General features: G+C 37.6%; 1 pseudogene; it reads left to right on the top strand.

Moving 5' to 3' along the window:
• Positions 1-3,738: 3,738 nt before the first annotated feature.
• Positions 3,739-3,940, top strand: LOC132537114 (U2 spliceosomal RNA; annotated as a pseudogene).
• Positions 3,941-7,063: the final 3,123 nt, after the last annotated feature.

Here is a 7,063-nt window from a genome sequence, read left to right as displayed (position 1 = left end):
TATTTGGGCTGTCTTAGTTCTAAGTACTGCAATTATGCAGGCAATATGTCATGGAATAGTAATGGTCATTTGAGTAAGATTTTCCAGATGGTCTCCCACAGCCACTGAAAGAAAATGGGTTTTTGTCTTCTTTTAGTAAGATAATCTTCTTCTTTCTCTTTATAAAATAATGTGGAGTTTGGTGTGAATGTTAATGAGAGAATAATAGTAAGGCTTTTGCATAATCAGTTGGATTTAGAGAAACACAGCAACAAGGTGAAATGATTTACATAAGAAACCAAGATCCTGCAGCATCTTTCTTTTTCTTTTCCTTTCCTTTCCTTCTTTTTTTTTTCTTTGTAATGAACCATTACTGTTAAGAAATTGTAGTTAAAGGCCAGCTAGCATAAATATCACCTTATTTAGTAATACATGGACTTTTTTTTTAAAAGGTAGATTTCACTTAAGAAAAAGATCAGTTATTTCAGCCTTCATTTTTCCATTTTCCTTTCCATTTTGACTGTTTTTGATAGAGTGGTTTTTATTACTCTATTAAACAAAGTTGTAGGTCCATTCCCAAAGAGACTGGAAATGAATATAGTCAGTTATCTAGAAATTGTTCTGTAAAGCCTGATCTAAATTTTAGCATACTAAGGACTCTTTAATGACTATATCCATGGGATATAGTTATTCAAATTATACTGATTTTAGGGTTAAAAAATGTAAGGGATGTCCCAGAGGAATCTATCTGTAGATAGAAGAAAACTGAACTTTAAAAACTGAAGAATCTTTAATAGTGCAAGTATAGAATGATTTGAGCCCATGAAGGCTGTTACTGCCAAATTTATTATCAGGGAACTGGTAAGAACAGGAAAATCCAAAGTTTCTGTGAGTTCTCAGATATGGCTCTGGGCATTTTCAGTGTAACCTGTGGCTAGGGAAATAGTTTAACTGGCAGAGTACTGGACTAGTATGTTTGAGGTTCTTTGTTCAATCCCAGCATGGCATGTACCGGAGCGGTGCACTGATTTGGCTCTCTTTCCCCTCCCTCTTTTCCTTCTTTCCTTCCTTCCTTCCTTCCTTCCTTCCTTCCTTCCTTCCTTCCTTCCTTCCTTTTTTCCTTCATTCCTTCTTCCCTTCCTTCCTCCCTCCTGCCTCTTCCCTCCTCCCTCTCCCCTCCCTCCATTTCTCTCTCCCTCTTTCTTTCTTTCTTTCTTTCATTTTTCTTTCTCATATGAAATTCTTTCCTTAATATTTAATAAATAAAATATAATAGTTAAATTAAAAAGTAATGCCACATTGTTTGCAGTGTGTACTTACAGTATAACTCATATGTGCTTATTCCATAGATTTTTTTTTTGTGACAAAGCCTAGTTTTTTCAGTAATTAATAACAAGTGTTTTTCTTTGTAAAATAGTCATTGCTTTTGCTTCTTTGTTACCTGCTTCAATATACCTTTCACTCTTTGATGATAATTGACTCAACTGGTGCCTGTGAAAGTAACTATAGTTGATTTAGTTACATTAAGGGGCCAAAATTATAGCTGTGGGGAGCTAAGGTCATGAAAGAACCAGAGAACTCTGGGTACAAATCTTTCTTTCATGCTTGACTAGGTCTAATAATCCCCCAGGCTCAAGTCTCTGATTGCATTTCCAGATGGTCTCCTCTGGTGTAAACACCACTCCTGATCTGTACAACGGTATCAGCTGCCCTGGCAGAAAGTAAAACAGCAAGTCAGAATAGCACTGGGAGTTACATAGTGGGTGGCACCTGTTGCCAGAATTTTGACCTCCAGCCCCCCCCCACCTCCCCATTTTACTTTCCATGCTATTTTCAGTTTAATCCTTTGTCTTTTAACTTGCAGGTCAAACTCTATCGTTTCATAGCAAGAAGTCTGCTTTACCAACATCCTTCTCCTTTTAATGTCACACTCAGTGCTTCGATTTCATGGCAGACTTACAGATGAACTCTATCACTTATTAGTAGAATCTCCTTGTTGACTTATTTACTGATTGAGTAAATGCCAGTTATCCAACATTCACTGACTAAGTAGAAAAAATAATTCAGCTGTATTGGTCAGGGAAAAGTGATGTGTGTTTGAAGAGTTTGTCTTTTTCTACTCATGAATACTAGCCTTATGTTTTCTATCCAAGTTCTCTTACATTCTGGGATCAATGAAAAACTTACCTCCTTTATGTAATGATGAGGATTAGTAGCTTGACCGATGATTGTGATATACTATGTGTAATATTTAACCAAGGTAATTTAGAGTTTTTATTAAAATTCCATCTATATTCCTATGGTTTATGAATTTAACCTAATAGTTAAACTTGACATTTAAAAATTATTATTATTTAGGGACAATGTTCTATGAGGTATTTTGGAAGGTATTTGATGTAGTCTTAGCATGACTGTAGTTGTGTTGAATAAAACATTAACTTACAGTGCCCCCAACAAAGTTTTATATATGTCAGAGCCTACTTTGCCATGAAAATTTACCATAAAGAGACAATTTTATTAATTATACAGATTGGCCAAATAGGCAGGTGGCAAGGCTATAGATGGGTTGTCTATGGAAGGTAGCTGCTACATCACAAGTTTGGACAATTGAGCCATTTGTCACCAGTTATCGTCTGTTGTACATGGGTGTATTCTAGTCTGCAAAGTGTATCACTTTCTTTAGCATGCTTCAGTTTCTAACTGAGCCATGGTGAGGTGTGTTTGGACATAATTCCCCCCAAAATCAAATAAAGCTAAGCTTGTTTATTTATTTATTTATTCCCTTTTGTTGCCCTTGTTGTTTTATTGTTGTAGTTATTATTGTTGTTATTAATGTTGGCATTCTTGGATAGGACAAAGAGAAATGGAGAGAGGAGGGGGAGATAAAGAGGGGAGAGAAAGATAGACAGACACCTGCAGACCTGTTTCACCACCTGTGAAGTGACTCCCCTGCAGGTGGGGATCTGGGGCCTTGAACCTGGGATCCTTATACTGGTCCTTGCACTTTGCACCATATGTGCTTAACCCACTGCTCTACCGCCCAACTCCCAAAGCTAAGCTTTTATTCTTGGTATTTGATCTTTTATTTTCCCATTTCCCATAAGTGACATAATACTTGGTGTTAGCCAGTCATGAGCCACTTTTGGTTGAGAATATTATCATATCAGTCTTTACTTAAGTGATGACAGTTGATAGTTAACAAAACAAATCCTAAAACAGCTATGGAGACAGAGAAAAGATTGCGTGATATCTCACTATTTTAGTTATTGGAACAATGACTTTGATTGATTGATTGATTGGTTTTCTGTTTTATTCATTGCCCATTGATTCTTTTTTAAAGATTCACTGGGAAAATTTCAGCTTTAGTTCAGAACAATATAAAAATTGCTTAATGATTGGATTATAGAGGTAGAACAAATTCCTTGTGAGTTTGCCTTAGTGGTTTACCAAATTTAGATAAAAATCTTCTTTGTTTTGTTTCCATCAACATATTTTGCCTTAATATTGTTAAATTGGTCATTAGTATTATTTTTTAAATTTCATTCATCTTTTTTTGATAGAGATAGAGATAACATAAGAAGAAAGGGGAAAATAGAGAGGGATACCTTCTGCAGAACCACTTCACCACTCATGATATTTCCTCCTGCAAGTGGAGACTAGGGCCTTGAACATGGATCCTTGTGTACTGCAACATGCACTACTACATGCACGGTGGCTTTGGCCTATTGTATCTTATTTCTTATTTAAATCCTACAGGGAATCACTTTTTGGCCTTTTGGGTAAGGTCAAGTGTAGTATCTGTTCTTATCAATTTAAACCCCACAGGAAAGACTATGTTTTCTCCCCTCATCTGCAGGGGGAAAAATCCAGGGCTTCAAATGTTTAGGCCATTTAGTTATATCACTGAATCAGTCACTAAGGGATTATGTTGGTTATGTTAAGCCTAAATTCTAGAACCTATTCAGTTTATAATTTTGTTTAAAAGGACTAAAATGCAGTCCCTCCACTCTCTTTACAGTTGTTACTTGAGTCGGCTTCCTCTAAGAGGTGTACAGAGATGTGAATGCTTAAATAATAACTTGGGTGTCATTATCACGATAAGTGCTGAAGATGAGACAGGAAAAATCTATCCACTTATACAAGAAATCATTTTAAAAATAGCTGGTCATAACCTACTTATAGGTAAAAAGCCCTCAGGTTACCGTAGCCTACAGGGAAGAAAAAGAACAATAGACATTTTTAAGCCACTGTGCTTCAACTTAAGGATTGAGATAACATTGAAACAACTATTAATTTCCATAAATGTGAACTCATTAAGTACCTTACTTAGACACAAGTCAATCCAGGCAAGAGTGGACTAAAAAATACTTAGAGAAGGACCTCATAACACACTATAATAATGGTTTAACCAAGGAGAAACATTGGAGAAATGGACCAGAACAAAAGTCAAGCTGAAATCCCCCCAGTTAGAAGCACAGAAGAATGAGATCAATATCCAAACACTAGTTGAGGAATTAGTCACATAAGTGAGGAAAGAGTTTGAAAGAATTGTCATCAGAAATGCAGAAGCAACAAATGAGACTGAAAGAAAGCACTAACTATCTTGATGTAATTAGAGAGCTGAAAACTGAAATAGCTGAGGTAAGAGCACAACTAGTTGAACAAGCTAATACAGTGTCAGAATAGGGTAACAATATAGCTGAGCTACAGAAAACAACAGAGGGGAGAGAGAATAGAATAAATGAGGCAGAAAATAGAATTAGCAAGATTGAGGACAAATTAGAGAAAACTAAGAAAGAAGTTAGAGATCTGAAAAAGAGATTAAGAGAAGGGAGTCGGGTGGTAGCGCAGTGGGTTAAGCGCAGGTGGTGCAAAGCGCAAGGACCTGCGGAAGGATCCCGGTTTGAGCCCCCGGGTCCCCACCTGCAGGGGAGTCGCTTCACAGGCGGTGAAGCAGATCTGCAGGTGTTTGTCTTTCTCTCCCCCTCTCTATCTCCCCCTCCTCTCTCCATTTCCCTCTGTCCTATCAAACAACAATGACAGCAATAATAACAACAATAATAACTTTGACGACAATAAAAAAAGGGCAACAAAGAGATTAAGAGATACTGAGAAAAACAACAGAGATATATGTAATGACTTCAGAAGAAATAATATACGCATTATAGACCTACCAGAGGAAGAAAGAGAAGGAGAGTAAGAAAGCATTCTATAGGACATAATAGTTGAGAACTTCCCTAGTCTAAACAACATAAAAGACATAAAGGTTCAAGAAGTCTAGAGGGTTCCAAGTAGAATTAACCCAGACTTCAAGACACATCATATTTAGAATGAAAAGGGATAAGGATAAAGAAAGGATCTTGAAGGCTGCAAGAGGAAAAAAAGTCACTTACAGAGAAAAAACCATAAGATTAGCTGCAGATTTCTCCACACAAACACTACAAGCCAGAAGAGAATGGCAAGATATCTATTGAGTACTAAATGAGAAAGACAAAGACTTTCAACTAAGACTAATGTTTCCTGCTAGACTGTTATTCAGACTAAATAGAGGCATAAAAACCTTCTCACACAAGCAAGAGTTAAAGGCATGAACTATCACCAAGACTACCCTGAAAGAAGTTCTGAAAGGTCTGCTATAAATAATCAGATCACCATCAACATGCCATATATTAGAACACTCTAAAATATACAATAATGGCATAAAATATCATCGACCTATAATATCAATAAGTAACAATGGCCTGAATTCACCTATTTTTTTCTTTTTTATTTAAGAAAGGATTAATTAACAAAACCATAGGGTAGGAGGGGTAAAATTCCACGCAATTCCCACCACCCAATCTCCATATCCCATCCCCTCCCCTGATAGCTTTCCCATTCTCTATCCCTCTGGGAGCATGGACCCAGGGTCATTGTGGGTTGTAGAAGGTGGAAGGTCTGGCTTCTGTAATTGCTTCCCCGCTGAACATGGACGTTGGCTGGTCGGTCCATACTCCCAGTCTGCCTCTCTCTTTTCCTAGTAGGGTGGGTCTCTGGGGAAGCTGAGCTCCAGGACACATTGGTGGGGTCTTCAGTCCAGGGAAGCCTGGCCGGCATCCTGATGACATCTGGAACCTGGTGGCTGAAAAGAGAGTTAACATATGAAGCCAAACATTGTTGATCAATCATGGACCCAAAGCTTGGAATAGTGGAGAGGAAGTGTTAGGGAGGTACTCACTGCAAACTCTAGTGTACTTCTGCTTTCAGGTATATAGTTTGCAGTAGTTTATGGATACGTGTGAACATATGCTCTCTCTCACAGAAACTGGTGTATATCTAGGTTTTGGGACTTTGTTAGAAAGTGAACCACCTGATTTGGAATTAGAGTATACTATGAAAGGAAAGGTCTCACCCGAGTAATGAAGCTGAAGCGTTGTCATTCCACACGTGAAGTCTCTGGACACAGTCTGAAGTGAAGCATGTTGAGGTGGCAATCGTTGTGTTGGTTAGGTTGTGATCGGCAGATGCAATATTATTTGATATGGATTGGGAGAGGCATACGGGAAAGTGGGCCCTATACAATGGTTCTAGGACTGGGGGAAGTAGAGGCTTTATAGTGGAGATGTGAGGTTCCTGCTGTCTTAGGGTTCCAAAAGACAATCGATAGTTAATGTTATCATCACATTATTTGGTAATTGAGTTAACTTTGAAAAGTCCTTTTGTTAGGGTTTGCTGTACAGTACCCAGTATCTTGTATATAGCTGTGCTTTCACCTATTAAAAGGCAGAGTAAGAAGATGGATGAGCAAACACAACCCAACATATGTTGTCTGAAGGAATCCCAGGTAACTCAGTAAGACAAACACAGACTCAAAGTAAAAGGATGAAAACTACCATACCAGCCAGTATACCAGAAAAAAAAAGGCAGAAACAGCTATGCTCATATCTGACATGATAGACCTTAAAATAAATAAAATTAAAAAATATAGGGGAGAAATTACTTAGTGCTCAAAGGATCAATCAATCAAGAGGACTTAATGATTATTATCATCTATGTACCCAAGGAGAGGCCTTATAAATAAATAAAACAACTACTGAAAGAGCAA

This window comes from Erinaceus europaeus, chromosome 2 (genome assembly GCF_950295315.1).
Source record: "Erinaceus europaeus chromosome 2, mEriEur2.1, whole genome shotgun sequence".
NCBI classification, from domain to species: domain Eukaryota; kingdom Metazoa; phylum Chordata; class Mammalia; order Eulipotyphla; family Erinaceidae; genus Erinaceus; species Erinaceus europaeus.
Note: the sequence above shows the minus strand (reverse complement) of the source record. Positions and strands in the feature narration are given on the sequence as shown.